The 19035-nt window shown below is 37.3% G+C and overlaps 1 protein-coding gene across 10 annotated transcripts in view; it reads right to left on the reverse strand.

Annotated features, from left to right (window-relative positions):
* The window catches only part of LOC141447542 (lanC-like protein 3), a 190674-nt gene that overhangs the window by 160961 nt on the left and 10678 nt on the right, over positions 1-19035 (reverse strand). The window contains exon 7 of one of the 10 annotated variants that reach the window (XM_074115227.1): positions 10900-18324. The exons of the other annotated variants lie outside the window; for them this stretch is intronic. The gene's annotated coding sequence lies outside the window, so the exon portion shown is untranslated. Of the gene's footprint in view, positions 1-10899; positions 18325-19035 lie in introns of those variants that run through there. 10 annotated transcript variants of the gene reach the window in all.

Genomic DNA, 19035 nt, shown 5'->3' on the forward strand with positions numbered 1-19035 from the left:
ATTTTATTTATTTATTTGTATTTATGGTATGTTCACCAAAAAGGTGCGAAGAATATATATGAAATCTCCATTAATTGATGTGATCATACCCCCTGCCTATCCGATCCTTCTCCTGTCAGGCAGGAATTAGGTATGCCTAACGTCGCAGAATTAATATTATTTTAATCAAACCTTTTTCAGAATCAGAGATTTATTGTAACACCAGCTTAATACTGTATATGAATATTAATGACCATGAACATTAATTTAGGCGATGACAATGGATATGTCAATGTATGTTATTTTGCCTTATCTGTATCCTACACTCAATCATTTGCACTTATATTTGAATTTAGAATGACAGCAGTTTGCATTTATTAATTTGCTCTAATATTAATACTCTAATACAACATCAAATTTGTAGAATTACTATTTATTACTACTAATCGCGAATCGTCAGCAGAGATACGGCCGCTGAACTCGAGATGTTCAAATAAAAAAATAGTTTAAAGAATTATTCTTCAGCGCACCATAAATTTCGTTCGGATTGCTTGTAAGTAAGCATTACAATACGAGGGGGTACCCAAAAATAACCGGAATTGCGTTGCCGCGCATGGAGCTTATGTAGTACGCATTTCTGCCGCTAGACGTGTATAGCGCAATTCCTTGCCAGTTCAGTCCTGCCTGTGTTGTCTGCCTGGCTTGTTCTGTTCATCTGCAGTGATTGTTTTTACCAGCGCTGTTTTGTTCTTTTTTCGTTTTTTATGATGGCAAGTTTAAGTGAACAACGTGCAGCTCTGAAATTTTGTTTTCTACTCGGCAAAAATGCTGCTGAAAGTGTTTTAATGTTGAAAACAGCTTACAAAGATGACGCTATGGGAAAAACTCAAGTATACGAGTGGTTTACTCGGTTTAAAAATGGCGACATGTCGATTGATGACAAACCTCGTTCTGGACGTCCATCAACTGCCCGAATCGACGAAAATGTTGAAAAAATTCGAGAGCTGGTGTTCACAGACCGTCGACAGACAATTGATCAACTGTCAGAGTAGTGGGTTATCTTGGAGCTCGGTTCAGCGAATTTTAACGGAAGATTTGGGGATGAAAAGGGTTGCTGCCAAGTTTGTTCCTCGAGTTGTGACTGACAATCAAAAAATACATCGAGTTGAAACATGTCGTGCTTTGAAACAACAGCTTGAAACTGATCCAGACTTTCTGTCAAAGGTCATTACTGGTGATGAGTCATGGTGCTATGGTTATGACCCAGAAACAAAGCAACAGTCGAGCCAATGGAAGACGTCATCTTCACCCCGACCAAAAAAATGTCGTCAAGACAAGTCAAACATCAAAACAATGCTGATTTGCTTTTTTGATGCCAAAGGCGTAGTCCATTCAGAGTTTGTCCCCCCAGGTCAGACCGTCAATCAAACCTTGTATTTGGAAGTTTTGAAAAGATTGCACAATAGTGTTCGCCAAAAAAGACCCGATTTGTGGCAAACAGGAGACTGGTTCTTCCACCACGACAATGCACCTGCACACACAGCCATCTCTGTTACACAGTTTTTGGCTAAAAATGGCATGGTTCCGCTGCCCCACGCACCTTACTCGCCTGACCTGGCTCCGTGCGACTTTTTCTTATTTCCACGCATGAAAAAGGGCTTGAAAGGTCACCGATTTGACAACATTGAAGAGATCAAGAAAAAAACGAAGAAGGAGCTGTCAGCCATTTCTAAAGATGACTACAAAAAATGTTTCGAACAGTGGAAGCACCGGTGGGACAAATGTATTAGTTGTAATGGAGAGTATTTTGAAGGGGATAAGGTTGTTCTGTAAAAAATTTGTAAATAGCTTTTAAAAAATAATTCCGGTTTTTTTTGGGTACCCCCTCGTATTTTGCATCCATTGGCGAGGATTTGCGTTATTGTCCGTCAGTGACGGACACTTACGCAATAAGAACAAAACTTCGTGGCCCTATGTAGCATGCAAATACGAGTTTATAACTAATGTTCGAGCCGGTAAATACTAATCTACGATGTGTCAATAGTTACAGCAATGTTCACAGGAGCCCGACACCTCGAGCTGACTCCGCAGAATCACATTAATATATACACTTAGTTTTCCCACATTACTCTCTTACTCTCTTATGCCGCTTATGCTCATGTTCTGATGTTCTCTTAATATTTTTTCACGCTCTCTTTCAAATATCATAACTGGCGCCCGCAAACACGGACTCGAAAAGCTTTTTTAAAAAATATTTTATTTTCTACGTGGTCATTCGCCCCGATCAGCAGAAGCAGCCCTGACGAGGAAGAAGACATCCAGGAGCAGCAACATCACAACAGAAAGAAGAACCCAAGATCAATTTCTTGTGAGTAATTCTCTCTTATCTCTAATTTTATTTTTTATTAATTTTTGCTTATTTTGTGTATATTTCCTTTTCTTTTCCTATTTAAAATTAACATGGCAAACGAAGCCCCATTAGTCTCTAAACCCATATCACTTGAAGTCCTCAAATACATTCCCCGTTATGACGGAACTCCCTATAAATTACCTAATTTCATATCAACCCTTCAAGACATTTACGCGGTACATTGCGACGAAACTGTAAGGGAGAGGGATAGCAATCACTGGATTCTATTTAGAGCAGCAATGAGCCATTTAGACGGTCCCGCAGAGGCTGTTGTCTTAAATAATAGCGCGGATCATTTACTGGATATTATTAGAATATTAAAGAAAAATTTTGCAGATAATAGAACTGTTCCGGACCTAATTGCCGAAATTACCATTATGAAATCTAACAATAGGGAACACCCTATAGAATTTCTAAATAAACTTGACGAAAAACGGACTAACGTCATTACTAGATACAAGTTAGATGGAGTACATAACCCGATATTAACAATGCTAACGGAACAACTAGACGCGACACTTGTAAGAACTTTACTTCACGGAATACATCCAACTCTAGGTTCACACTTACAAGTTCTACAACCAAAAAACTTAGAAGACGCACGAACTAAACTCATAAACGACTGCAGTCTAGTACTTGAACAATTAAGATATAATTCAACCTTAGATGTTATTAACAAAAATGACACAAGGAGACCACAGAACATACCACATTTTAAAATCCCAAATTACGAACCACCTAAAGTACCTTCTAAACCTTAAAAACCTCATTATAACTATTATAATCAACCGATGCGACAACCCAATCCATGGAATCCTAAACCAAACTTCCCACAACCCAATTACCAACGAAATTCCTATCAACCGTATCATCCTAATTGGTTTTCTCAAAATACGGTCTCGATGAAAACACAAAACTCTACCCCAAATTTTAGAAATTACAAATCACCACAGGAAATGACTTACATTAAAGAAGCCCCAGAAACGGAAAAAATGCAAACTCAACTTAATCAACTAACGGACGCCGTGAGTAACATTACAGAACGTTTCAATCATTTTTTAGACTTAGGCAGACATCCAACGAAACCCCCAGACAGTTTGAGTTAAAGATAATTAATAAATCTCTACCACACTTTATCGACTACAATGACAGAAAATGGCTAATCGACACAGGATCGTTAAAAAATTACATAAAACCATCACTTGTTCCCCCTAATATTACTAGATATAAAGAAGAATTCATTGTGAAAACCCCCGCTGGAACCAGCAAAGGTTCTGAATACATATACTTTGTACCAGATCTAGTATTTCCAAATACCCAGAAAATTAAAATGTACCTATTCGATTTCTCCCCGAAGTACGATATTTTATTAGGACATGAGACATTAAGAGAAATTAAAGCAAATGTGAACTTTGAAAAAAATTTATTAGAATACGAAGGCGGAGCAAAACAATTATTATTATCTATCTAAGGAAATTAATTTAAAACCAGGATTTAATGTAATCACTGTACCTGTTAGGTCAACTCCCAACTTGAAAACGGGATTACTTAAATCTATTAAAACTAGTAAATTTAATATAGAAGAAGGAATTGTAGACATAAAAAATAACGAATGTACTTGTATAGCATACTCCAATGAGCTTATGACCATTAGCCCTGAGCCTATGGAGGTAGAAGAAGTAGATACTCTATGTTACCCTAATAATTTCGCGACCAACTGTCCCGAAGACATTAGAGAAACTGTAGAAAGCATTCCACACTTAATTAGCACGGAACATATGAACGAAGAAGAAAAAGATAAAATAATAGACTTAGGAAAAAAGTCCCCAGAATTAATATTAAAAGGTAATGAACCATTAAGTTGTACGAACCTCTTAAAACATAAAATTAACACTACGGACGAACTACCAGTGTATAATAAAAATTGTAGATATCCCCAAATTTCTCAAAAAGAAGTACAAATCGAAAAAGACAAGTTATTACAAAAACAAATTAACAATAAAACTTTTGACGCTAAGTACTCTTATAATATAACCGACCCTCTAGATAAGCTAGGAAGAAATTACCCTTTCGATCCAGGGATTCAGGACCCAAATATTAGGGTTAGAGAGAGAGAGAAAGAAAAAAAATGAGACGGACCGGATAAGGTATACATAAAAGGAATAAACGGATAAATTAAAGTAAATAAATAAAAAGTATTTAAACGCGCGTAATTCGAGTAAAAAAAAAAAAAAAAAAAATTAAAATAAATAAAATAAAATAATTAAATCTCACGAAATACAAGTATATTGAAAATTAAATTATTTAAAACGCGCTGGATACCAGTAAAATAATAATAAGAAAATAAATAATCACTCAAAAAGTAAGAAAATTAATAATTTAATTAATAATTAAAAATTGCATGAATAAATAAAACAAATAAAAATAAATAAATATTATAAATAATAAAATAAATCCTGTAAGTTTAAAGACTAACTTGGCAGACGGACGTATGTCTATTGTCGGAAAGTGTATTTTTCATTTAGTATGGATTATTTAATTTTCTATTATTAAATAATAAAATATTATTATTAAATAATAAAATAATCCCTATTTAATAATAATACTAAAAATAATAATAAACCTTTATTTGTGTAAAAAATTATACAATAAAATAATACAAATTTTTCATTATGCAGAAATTAAAAATATATTCTTTTCCCTTTTTATTTTTACATTATTAATGTTAGTAATATTATTATTTTTTAATCCCTATTTATATTGATATAATAATTAAGAGTTAAGAAACTATCAATAACAAGAATATGATTATCACTATGTATTGACGAATTAGCCCAAGGGAATTCGGAAACGAAAACAATGACGACGAAAATGCAAGTTTAATAACTGTACATTCTCAAGACAGTTCTAACGAACAGGTCGTAACTGTAGATGACGACAAAATACTTAACATCGAACAGAACCAAATAATTTTAGAACGAGGTGCAAAACCACCAACTATTCATAAAATATTCGGGAAAAACAGACTAAAACTTTTCATTCAGAACTCCTCAGACATTCCTAACATACGAGGGTCGTTTGAAAAGTCCGTGCAAAAATAAAAACTACTTAATTTTTTGGGGTAAACCTTTTTTATTTTTCAACATAGTCTCCTTTTAGGCTTATACACTTCGTCCAACGCTGCTCTAGTTTGTTGATCCCTTCCGAATAATAGGATTTGTCCAAGTCTGAAAAATAGCCATTCGTTTCTGCAATCACCTCCTCGTTTGAATAAAATCTTTTTCCCGCCAGCCATTTCTTCATATTGGGGAACAAATAGTAGTCCCAGGGAGCCAAGTATGGAGAATAGGGGGGATGTGAAACGAGTTGGAACCCTATTTCCATTAATCTTGCGACCACAACTGCTGAGGTGTGAGCTGGTGCGTAGTCGTGATGGAAAAGGACTTTTTTGTGGGCCAATCGTGGGCGTTTTTCTTGCAGTTCGGTTTTCAAACGGTCCAATAACGATGAATAATATGCACCTGTAATAGTTTTACCCTTTTCCAGATAGTCGATGAGGATTATTCCTTGCGAATCCCAAAAGACAGTCGCCATAATCTTTCCGGCCGAAGGAACGGTCTTCGCCTTTTTTGGCGCAGATTCCCCCTTGGTAACCCATTGTTTAGATTGTTCTTTGGTCTCAGGAGTGTAGTGATGTATCCATGTTTCATCCACAGTGACGAAACGACGCTTAAAGTCCTACGGATTCTTCTGGAACAGCTGCAAACCGTCCTTACACGATTTCGTTTTTGGTCAAGCGTGAGCAATCGCGGCACCCATCTTGCGGATAGCTTTGTCATGTCCAAATGTTGATGAAAAATATTATGTACCCGTTCATTCGAGATGCCCACAGCACTAGCAATCTCACGCACCTTCACTCTTCTGTCATCCATCACCATTTTATGGACTCCTTAACAAAAACTTACAGTTTTAAAAGTTAAGTATAAGGGTTGATTAAACGCCAAAAGGTACACAAATCAGCAGTTCCCAACATTTCATTAATACTTCATTGATATAATTTAAGTAATTTTACTGCATTAACTTTTCCTTCACATTTTTTAGAATTTATTAGATGTCACAGACCCTTATGCTGGCCATTTTCGTCTACAAAATATTTACTCAAGTAGCACACCATTTAACTTAGATTGACTGTAATATCTATTTATCTATAATAATCAAACTATTAATCACAGGTGAAAAAGAAAACGTTATAAAAAATATAAAAAAAATAAGAGGCAAAAAAATTCATAAACTTTTTTTACATCAATAATTTTATGCATTTATTTTTATTTTTAAATAAAAATCATTGGTTTAAGTTCATTCTTCGATTAAAGTAATTGTTATTTTATGTTGTAGTCAAACGTTTGTAATAATAAGTAATAAATAATCTGGCTTTATCGCAAATAATATAGTTTTCTTCAATTACATTCTCAATCTAGGTGTTCTTCCCACAATGTTATATATATGTAATATAAAATAAAGAAAATAAAGATATGCATATTTTTAGGACAGCTAATTATTCCAGTATTTTACCATAAGTAAAATTAGGGGGACTAAATTAAATTACAATTGAGAAATGAGTAAATATTGTTGAATAATCTACTTGTTATTAAATGTATGTTATTTGTGCTCACGAATATTTCGGTAAGACGAATTTAAGACTGAAATATTGTTTTGAATCCTCCGTGATTGAAATTTAAAAAGTGGCCGACTCTAACTTTGTTTTTTTCTACTTTAACATGCATGTATATGTGACTACTCAGAATAATTCATCACTCATTTTATCATAATTATAATAAAAAAATATTATGAATGAACTGGCCAGCATAAGGGTCTGTGACATCTAATAAATTCTAAAAAATGTGAAGGAAAAGTTAATGCAGTAAAATTACTTAAATTATATCAATGAAGTATTAATGAAATGTTGGGAACTGCTGATTTGTGTACCTTTTGGCGTTTAATCAACCCTTATACTTAACTTTTAAAACTGTAAGTTTTTGTTAAGGAGATTTTTGTACCTTTTGGATAGATTTTCCTTTTTGTCTATTTGCAAAGTTACGTCTGCTTTACAGATTTTTTAAAATTTGGAATAAGGTATTCTATCATTATAACCTGATAAGGTGTTAAATCGGAACCGTAACTACCACTGGAGAGATCTTTTTAAAGAATGATTATAGTTACGGTCCCCAAACCATCCTCAATAACCATTTTTTTGAGAAAGCGTTTTGAATAAAATAGGAAGGTATTTGTACGTAAATAGCAAAATTAAACTGCGATTTCAGTACTTCCTTTTAAGAGGAGCAAGAAAAATAAACTGCGATTACAGTACTTCTCCCTAAAAGGCAAAGATTTTGAATCGAACGACAATTCATTGATGTAAATCGGTTCACTCATTGATAATTTTAACGATTGCAGTACTTCCTCTTAGTAGGTGTAAGAGCATGATGGCACTTCACAGCCACATAGAGGAGCTTTAATCACTTCTTCGTGCTAAATTTTATCAAAATCGGACTAAGCTTTGTAGAAATATTGGTAATAATAGTTTCAGAAAGGGCCTTATTTGGGTGGGGCGAACTCCCCTCCTTATGAGGCATAGCGTCGAGACTTTTAAAGTACAAATCTGTACAAAATTTCGATTCGAATGACACTTCATTCATGAAAATCGGTTCACGTGTCGATAATTTGAAACGATTGCTATACTTCCCCTTAACAAGTGTAAGAGCAGATCGTCGCTTTATTGTTAGGTAGGGGAGCCCTAACCCTATCATCCTACCAAATTTTATCAAAATCGGGCCAAGATTTACAGAGTAATTAGTAATAATAATTTTGGAGGGGGCCTTACATAAAGGGGGCTAACTCCTCTCCCATTCAATGTACAGGGCCGAGACCCCCAAAAGGCACATCTACATAAAATTCCGAATCGAATGACACCTCATTCATGAAAATCGGTTCACGCGTTTAGGCGCTACGTTGTTTACAAAAAAGGTAACAACAAGAAGAAGAAGAAGAAGAAGAAGAACAAGAACAAGAACATTTTTTGAAAAAGCCGTTTTTGCTCATTTTCGGCAACTTTTTTCTCGAAACCTATTAGATCTAGGTGGTTGCAAAAAAATTACAGTCATAAAGGAGGATTTGCCCTATATTATAAAGAAAATTTGGGAATTTTATCTTTTATAGAAAAATAGAAAAAAATTGTCAAAGTTGGGTGTTTTTCAACGTTACACTTTTTCGTGCAGTTTTTGATGGTCAACCCTTATACAACTGTCCTACCGGACAGTTTTAATTTTATCAATGATTTCTGGAGTAGTAACCTCAACAGGGCGTCCAGAACGTTCAGCGTCACTTGTGCCCATATGGCCACTCCGAAAATTTTAAAACCACTTATAAACTGTTCTAATCGTAGGTGCAGAGTCACCATAAGGTTTATCAAGCTTCTCTTTAATCTCCTGAGGCGTTTTGCCTTTCATAAAGTAGTGTTTAATCAACACATGAAATTCTTTTTCGTCCATTTTTTGAAAATCACTCGACTTCCTCGATTCAAACGAATGCCAAACACAAAGAAATAGACCGATCTGGCTGAAACTTGGTGTGTGTTCTTCCAAGAGATGCTACTAACTGAACATAACCTCGATACGCGCCAGTAGTGCTATCTCTCTGACTTTGCACGGACTTTTCAAACGACCCTCGTACAACTTCTTTGTACTGAATACTTAAAACCTAATACCACTTACGGAATTCTATGCTCTAAAGAAGGTCCTTTAAATGAAGAATACGAATCTATTTTTAATAACTTTAAAAATGTAATTACTAATAATTTCAGCTCTATAAAATTAAAAAGGTACAAAAAACTTAATCTAGATGTTATAGATCTAGAAGAACAAAAAGAAATAATCTCTAATTATCATACTGGAAAAAACTATCACCGCGGAATTAACGAAAGTTATAACCAACTTCGTAGAAAATATTATTGGCCCTCCATGCTAAGAGATGTTACAGATTATATAAATAAATGTCCAATTTGCCTTAAGACAAAATATGAAAGGAAACCTGTTCATGTAGATTATAAAATCACTCCGACTCCAGAAAGACCTTTTGATAAACTCCAACTAGATACCTTTCAATACGATCAACGTAAATTCCTAACAATTATAGACTGTTTTTCTAAAAAACTCATGGCTTACCCACTAACTAGTCTTAATCAGTTAGAGATACAATCTTGTCTTAATGAATATTTCTCATTATTTCCTACCCCAAAAATAGTACAAATGGACAACGGTAGAGAATTCGACAACGAAGGATTGAAAAAAGGATTGAAAACGACAGTCCTACTACTGACGTTATGTCGAAGTTGGTAATACATGTATTGCCAACAAAAAAAGGTACATGTCATTTGTCTGCAGTGTAAAAAACCATTATTTTAATTGCATTGAAAATGTCGAATTTTGTACCGGAAAAACGCTGTTTGGTTCCCCAAGAGTGGCGGCCCCCCAGACTTGTTTTTTCCCTGAGTCAGTTGGCGGAATTGGGTGACCACGAAGAGAGAGGGGAGGTGCTAGTAGGATGTGAAGCCAAGCGTCTCTGTGTGAAGTAATGTCGGCCATGTTAGCGTCTGTTTGTGCTTTTACGTTGTGAAAAGTTCTATTAGAAACTGGTTTTCTGTTCACAAGGTTTATGGACAAATTGGGCCTCAGTGCACTGAGCAATCATATCTTTAAACTGTTGGACTATATATATGTATATATTCGTACAAGTATGTAATTATTGTAAATATTCTTCCCTTTTGTAATTATACAAATTGTTTATCCCCATGTGTATATCGCCTTGTACATTTGATTATTCTATTGTATTTAGTGGGCGTCAAGCACTTTAATAGGTACAAGGTCATTTCCCCAGTTACATACTGTCTTGTACAATTAATTATTGTAATTATTCTTCCCTTTTGTAATTATACAAATTGTTATATCCCCATGTGTATATCGCCTTGTACATTTGATTATTTTATTGTATTTAGTGCGCGTCAAGCACTTTAATAGGTATAAAGTCACTTCCCCAGCTACACATTGTCTTGGACAATTGCCCTGTACCAATCATTATTGTAGTCATTTTATTTTGTTGTATTTGCGTTTATGGATTATTAATAAAGTGTTGAATTGTATCTATTTAAAAAGTGTTTTGAAGACTGGTGGCGTCCCCCACTATTCCAGCCTCTAATTTAAATTGCGTATGTCCATCCCCCCCTTTCTTGATCATTTTTCATGGTGCCGAAACCCGGGACACAGTCTTCAGAACACTATGTTCATGCCAGGAACATCCAGATATTGATTGATACAGTTTTAATTGATTAATTGACTTTAATACGAATTCAACTGTTTTTTCCTTGTAAGTAATCTCGTCTTTTGTTAAAATAATTTGTTTATACCTTAGTTTTATTTCAGTTTGAATTTTGACAGTTTTGATTTGTCAACTGTCAGTTTTTTTTTTCTTTTCGTTTTTTTTTTACTTATGTTTAGTCGTGTTTAGTCTATATAACATTGTTTGCCTGCTTTATTGTATTATTAGTAAACGTAGTTAAGTTAGCACACGTTGCTTGATATATTGTTGTAGTACTTACTTATCTCCATTTAGGAATTTGTCATTGAATTGGAGACTTATTGTACGTATTGTATTTATGTTTGTTTTTTTGTAGTCACTGGTTCATCCTTTGCATCTGTAACAACATTTGATAATTGTATTTGCCCTTTGATCTTATCTATATTGTTGGCTCTTGCCGCCTAACCTCAGTAGATCAAATGGAGGAACAGGCACAGGTCACCCCCTCTCTCACCAGCCACCCCTAGCCCCCCTGTCTTGGAGGAAACTCCCCGATTTCCTCTCCAGTCGGAACACTATCCTGACATCTGTGGAGTCAGGTGTAACCATTTAATAGCCAGATTAAACCAATGGACCCGAAGGGTCAGTGATCTTTCCCCCAGCTCCCCTGAAGCCTTGGAGCTTAGCCGCAACTATTCTACCATGTTCGCCTCCCTGTCCCAAACTGTGGACAGGGAAGCATGGGGGTGGTTGCGTGCATTGTCCCCGGAAGTCGGTGGCCCACTGGCTGTGTCTCTGTCAGAGAGCCATGAGCGTGCTGAGGCAGCTCAGTTGACTATCATCCTGCCTTTATTGGCAACAGCCCCCGTCTCCACTCCCGCTCCGCCAGATCAGGGCTCTACGGTCCCAGCAGTTGACGAGTCCGTAATTGAGCTTGCCAGGCGCCAGCTGCAGGAACTAGTTATCCCTAACATTACCCCTTTCGGGGGGGACGTTTTACAATACAAACGCTTTAAGGCCAGTTTTCAGGCGGAGGTGCACAAGCTTTCCTTACCGGCCCCGAAAAGGCTTGAGGCCCTCCGGTCCTCTCTAAGAGGCCCCCCTCTTTCCATTATACAAAATGCCCAGTCTTCCGAGGAGGGGTATCGATACGCCTGGAGCACCCTGGACTCCAGATATGAGGGACGATTGCGTGTCGCCAGTGCCATGATGGAATCATTTCTACAATTTCCGGGCGCTGGTCCCAGCATCGAAGAGTGCATCGCGTGGTTATCGCGCCGCCAAATCATGCTGGATCAGTGCGATATCCCGCATCCGTTGGACTTTTTATTATGCCATGTGACCCTGTCTGTCCTCCCCCCTGCCCTCCAAGAGGAGTTCAGAAAAAGGTACCTGGGATCTTTCGATCTTCTCCCCTCTAGTACTCAGGTCCTTGAATTTCTCAAAGACCAAGAGGACAGGTTTTCCCCCAAATTAACCTCCAGTCCGTCACCTCCTGTCTCGCTGATCCAACCCACTCCTAGTCGTTCCTCACCTTCCACCGTTCCGCAGCCTCGCCCTGCGTCCCCCGCGCGAGGCACAACCAGAGCCCTCCCCCAAACAGGTAAAGCGCTATACCCCGATGTCTGTAAAGTTCGTTCCGCGCCAGAGGAGACCATCGCCCCTCCTTCTCCGCCCCCAGTTCGACAACCGGCCTTTTCTACTTCACGTACACCGACTTCCTCTACTTCAGCGGCCCTCCAATGCTACCTGTGCGGAGATTTTCACCGCCTGGTAAAATGTCCAGATTATGTGAACATGTCGATTAGCGACAGATGGAACTTCGTAGTAGAGCGAAAACTGTGTGTTAATTGTCTATCAAGACAGCACGTAGTGTCTAGGTGTCCTTGCCAATTTGGATGCGCCCGCTGTCACGGCGAACACAACACCTCACTGCACCCTCCTCCACCCTCCACTAGCTGCAGCCAGGGAACACCCCCTGCGTTTGGTATTCCGTCGCTCATGTCCCTGCAGTGCCTTCGGCCCCCAAAATGTAGACTCCCACCAAGAAGAGCGCCCTCCCCGGGCCCTCCTGAACCTCCTCCCCCATTTCCTCGGAGTTCGCTGCGTTTCCCCAGTCCTTTTGAGCCTCACCCGTATTTAGCCCAGGTTAGTGACTTGAGGTCCCGACCACCATCGCCGTCCTCCTCCTCCAGTCTATCCCCCGTACTTCCCACCATCTACTTCGGCCGCCATCCAGCACCATCCCGTCAGCCAGAACAATAGGTTCTCGGCAAGCGCGATACCCCTCCGTTGTCCACTGTCGTTTTTTGCCGTCGCAGACACTGTCGTCTGTGTCATTCGGCAAAGGTCCCCCGTAAGTCCATAGTCAAGTCTTTCCCTTCTGATATGTCAGTTTCCCCCACTGCCCTGGTGTATCTCCTTGGAGGAGATAGCCAGTGGTATCGCGCTCGTGCCCTGCTGGATTCAGGCAGTGAGATAAACTTGATGTCTAAAGCATTCGCCAAGGAGAGTAAATTGAATTATAACCCCATGTCAGGTGGGATTCGAGGAATAGGAGGCAATATTGGCACACAAGTCGTAGGTCAAGTTTCTACCAATTTAAAACAATGCCCCCCGTTTTCCCAATTAAAAATTCCCTTCCGAGTAGTCACCAAGACTGTCCCAGATGCACCATCCTCCTATTTTCCCGTCAAGAATTGGCCGCACCTAATTGATAAACCTTTAGCTGACCCAACCTTTAATGAACCAAGGCCAGTAGATGTGGTTTTTTCGGCATCGGTCTTTGATGCCATCGACCTCAGTCAGATGATCCGTACCCAAAACGGCTCCCCCAACGCCCGATTGACAACATTGGGTTGGATTATGTCCGGTCCTTTGAAAAATTTTCCTGTTAAAAGAGTTAGATAGATTATCTTTCTACTGGCCGAACAATTACGGGGCAATACTACGCAAACCTCCTAGACCAACTACAGAATAAGATACGCGAAAAAAGGCCTGGTATGGCAAGGAAAAAAGTCATCTTTCATCAGGACAACGCCCGCCCACACACATGTTATTGTCATGGTAAAACTTCATGAACTGAGATACGAATTGTTGCCACATCCACCTTATTCACCTGATTTGGCACCATCAGACTTTCATCTCTTCCCCAAGCTGAAAATTTTCCTCGGTGGACGGAGATTTCCTACAACGGAAGAACTAACAGCCGAATTGGAGAGGTATTTTGCAGGCCTGGAGGAATCACATTTTCGAGATGGGATCAAGACATTGGAACATCGCTGGACCAAATGCATTAGTCTACAGGGAGACTATGTTGAAAAATAAAAGCAGTTCCACCAAGGTAAGACACTTCTTTCTAGTACATTCCGAGAACTTTTATTATGAGCTATTGCAACCATCTGAAACTATCGCTGGTGAACGGTACCGACTGCAATTAATACGTTTGAACCGAGCTCTAAAGGAAAAACGACCGGAATGGGAGAATAGAAATGACAAGATAATTTTACAGCATGACAACGCTAGACCACATGTTCATAGATCCGTCAAGAATTATCTAGAAGGAGTGAATTGGGAGATTCTATCTCACCCGCCATATTCACCGGACCTTGCTCCCTCAGATTACCATTTGTTCCGGTCAATGGCGTCGGCCCTTTCTGGAGAGCGGTTCAGTACTTATGAAGAAATTAAAAATTGGCTTGATAAATGGATCGCTTTAAAACTAATTATTTTTATGATTCAAATCAATGCGTTTTTTAAATTAAATAATCCGTAAAGTCATACTTGTACACCCAAGTATGAAGGTGACAATATAGAATTGTAATTCTTTTTGAATAAAAAAATTTAAAAAAATCAGTCTCATTACTTAATTTACAGACCTCGTATGGTAATTTTATTTTTGTAGAATTAATATCTATTCACTATTTATATTTATATTTTATTATTCTTTACTTATTTGTGTAATTTAAATTTATTATTATAAATTGATAAATATTTTCAAGTTCACAACCTCCCCCAAATCGAAAATGGCAACTATCTCAGAAATAAAAGCATTAACGAACACACCATTAATTAGACTTCCAGAAATGACGCACTTTCCTTCCGGTCCAATAAATATTACACGCGGACCACAACCTAGGAAATACACCTCAACAAAACCAATACAGACCTACCCTAATGAGTATTTCAACAAGGAATGTCAATCGAAATGTACCACACCAAAATAAATACAGACTTAACACCAATGAGCATTTCAACTAGGAATGTCAATCAAAATGTTGGACAATCGAATATTCGTACCCCTTATAATTTACCAATTCTTCGAAACAACTATGTTTTTGAAAAAATTAACAATATGCAAACTAATGAAGAAGAAGCCAATCAAGGAGTTTGAACAAAATCATTTTTTAGACGTAGGCCAAACACAATCCCCATAAACCACCTAATGGCAGTCAAAGAACAAAGCTCCATACTCTCGTACATTGACTACCCAAATTTAAAAATCCTAATCGACACTGGCAGCACCAAGTCTTTTGTAAATCCTGGCATAGCTAATTAATATTCCAAAAAATATATCCAAAAAGACCCATTTATAATTTCTACAGCTCATGGAGAAAGTAAAGAAAATTCTAGTACGTTTATTCCGCCAGGAAAACTGTTTAACCAAAAAGATTTAAATCTCAAATTTTACCTTTTTAAATTTAATAGAAATTTCGATATTCTACTAGGAATAGATAATCTTAAAAGTTTAAAAACCAACATTAATTTAACCAAAAATGAATTAGTGACACCAAACGCAATAACTCCTCTAAAATATCTCAATACCCAAGAAAACATTTACCTCTTAATTTCCAAGGCACATGTGTTGCAGTTTGTGGTGCCTTAATACAACTAGTAGGCAAAGACAACTTGGTATGTAAAGCCCGCGTAACAGACCTTATGGTCAATGCTACTACACCAGTAGCAATAGTTAAGTACCTCCAACTACAGAACGCGGAATACCACACGTTTCAGCTGGAGGAGGACCAAGCCTACCTCCACCAAACAGTTCCTATTGAACAGATAAAAGAAGAACTAACCGAGCTTGGACACATAGTGAGAAACGTTACTCCTGTTGTGCATCCAGTTACTAAACAAACACTGCCTCTCTTTTTCGTGGACCTCGAGCCAAGAAATAATAATAAAGACATTTTCGACATTGAGGTCCTGTGCCACACACGAGTCAAAATTGAGGAACCGCACAAACAACAGTCAATAGTTCAGTGCAAACGGTGCCAAGAGTACGGCCACACACGCAGTTACTGTCAGCACAAGTTCCGATCTGTGAAATGTGCAGGAGATCATCCCTCGCAAAGCTGCCTTAAACCTCGCACCTCTCCTCCAACTTGCGCACTTTGCAATGGAAATCATGTTGTGAGCTGGAGAGGATGCTCCGTTCATAAAGAGCTGCAGAAAGCTAAATGAACTACAGTTCCTGTCTACATGCATAAAGAAAAAAAAAACCATCTCTTAATTTGGCCAGTAACTCCAAACAAATAAAGTACCAATCCAGAATCTAAAACAAGGACATGGAATAATTCCTAACATAAAATTTAAAAACAATGAGATACCGGAAGGTTTGGTGAAAGTAGAAAATTCTGAAGCTCTATGCACAATAAAAAATTTAGGAGAAAATACCCTCCAGATCAATATAAAAAACCTAATCCCAGTCACAGAAATTGCAGAGAATGAAATTAATCAGTTTAAAATTTTTGAAAATAATATTGTAAGTAAAGATTCAATTATTTCTCAATTACGTATGGACCACTTGAATGAAGAAGAAAAGTCAGCAATTATAAACTTAGTCAAACAATTTTCAGACATCTTTTATTCAGGAAACTCACCATTAACTTTTACAAACCAGATTAAACATGAAATTCAGACAAAGAACGTTGTCGTTTGTTGTTGAACACACACTATATTGGCGAGAATGTATTTATTGGCGAGAACGTTACATGAATGTTTAGGATAGATTACGGATAGAAAACGAGTTTTTGATCAGTAAAAACATTCCTGTGGGCTCCTCAGCCTCCTTATTCGCCCGACTTGAGTCCTTGTGACTTTTTTCTCTTCCCGAAGTTGAAAAATCACCTCAAGGAAACTAATTTTGGGACAGTCGAAAACATTCAAACGGCTGTAACCGACCAGCTTGTAAGGGTTACCCCTACCACAGAAGATGGAAGGGTTACCCCCACCATACTATTGTACTTAGTTAATAGTAGACGTAATAAAACGCAATTCTTATCAAGTCTTGTTAATGTATATGACCTTGCATCACACAGCTGAAGGCTATTCCAGTATCGGAGTTCGAGCACTGCTATGAGGAGTGGAAGAAATGTTGAGAATGTTGGCTGCTCTGACTTACCTCCACTCTTACTTACTTCTTCTTAACCTCTAATAGAGAAAACGTGGTGTTCACATATATCTAAGTATATCTAAGTTTGTTATATTTCTTTTATTAATAAATTATAAGACAATAAACTATAGTGTGAGAGATATTGAGTGAGATTGGCAACATTGGAGGTCTGGACAAGTGGGGAGTCAGAAAAAGGTTATAGGGTGTGTTACAATTATCATTAGAGTGTACCACGTGTATGTAATAAATTCAATAATTTCTTGTGTATCAAGTGTTTTATTTACTGGAATCCCTGAAACACTAAAGTGGCGATGAGAATGGGATTAGATGCTGAGGAGAAAATTGCTGATCCATCAAAAAAATTGCATATAGGCAGACCATATTTTCACATGGAACCTTTTGATCCGGCTGTTATAAAGTGGGAAACGTGGAAGTTAAAATTTGAATCTTGCTTACAAATTTCTGGAATTGAAGAGGAGACGTTAAAGGTAGCTATGTTAATTAGTAACTTAAGTGGCGGAGCGTTGGAAATATTAATAAATTTATGCAAACCAAAAAGCCCAAAGGAATTTAAAGTAATAAATTTGGTAAAATAAAAAAAAACCCACTAGGTTAATTTCTAGGCTAAGTTTACTTTAGAATGTGCAGGAAAATTAGTTAAAAGTACTGCGCATTATTATAGTATTAGAGAAAATAGCTTCCTTATGTTAGATTATATGTAAGTTATAGATTGTTATATTTAAATGTTAACTTTTATTTCACTGATTAAGCAGCTGCATGGAATTCTTGCAATGCCAACATAAGTGCACATGTGCGCATTTCCGATAATATATGTACCACATATATTATCTACAGATTTAATTATTAATGAATTCTTATTGCACCTTCATAGTGAAAGGACATTAGAGTTCCCTAATTGTTATAAGTTAAGTGAATATTAACTTTATCAATTTTGTATTTTTCTATTAAATTACAATAGCTATATGTACTTTGAAAATAAAGTATTTTTTTAAAACAAAGCTGTTTTAATTTAAAAATATAATTTGTATGTATAAGGTAGGTCTACACGGAGACACTTAGAGCAGCTAGAGCGACTAGCTAGAGCAGGTGTCGCAATGTGGACGGTTCCTACAGCAGCCTCCTAGATCGAGTTGCATCCCCACCACCAATTTCGAGAAGTGTCGGCTTTTGCCTAGAGTACACGCGTGTAGACAGTGACCAATAAGTGTCTGACATTAGTGTCTCCTAATTTCACAAAGGTGAAACTTTTACGCTAGAGTAATTTGAAATTTTTAAATATTGATTTAAATTTATTTAAATATTATTTTAAAAATATAAAAATAAAAATGCCACCACCTTTATCAAATTCGATGCGACAGTGGACGAAAGAGGAGACAAGGCTCCTCATCTCGCGCCTTGAAGCCCTACCAGAGTTATGGGATGCGTCTGGTGATTTGTATAAGAACCGCACAAGAAAATCAAATGCTGTTGCCGAACTCGCAACAGCATTTAATACAGATCATAAGGAGGTGACGAGAAAGCTACACAATTGTATTTGGAGACAAAGGAAAGGCGTCGTCGGCTACAATCACGTAGGGAACGTCCATATTTCGTCCTGGAAGTGGTTCGGGGCCTGGTAAATTAAAAGAATTACTTTCCAAAGCCCTCGATAGAGAACAGTTACGAAAAACACCAGCATCTGATATTCTTCCATTGCAGCCAACGTCAAAGTAAATAAATTTACAGTCTGCATCTACTAATGCCATCAAAACAATGCTGAACGTGCCTTTATAATTATAATATAAACTTCCACTTCTTTTGGGTTTTTGTATCACTACGTGTTTCCCATCTAATGCGCCAATAGAGAAATATGAAAAATAGAAAATTCCATTTCGTTTCATAT

Source organism: Rhodnius prolixus, unplaced genomic scaffold (assembly GCF_049639745.1).
Source record: "Rhodnius prolixus isolate KJV_2025 unplaced genomic scaffold, Rpr scaffold_1, whole genome shotgun sequence".
Classification (NCBI taxonomy): Eukaryota; Metazoa; Arthropoda; class Insecta; order Hemiptera; family Reduviidae; genus Rhodnius; species Rhodnius prolixus.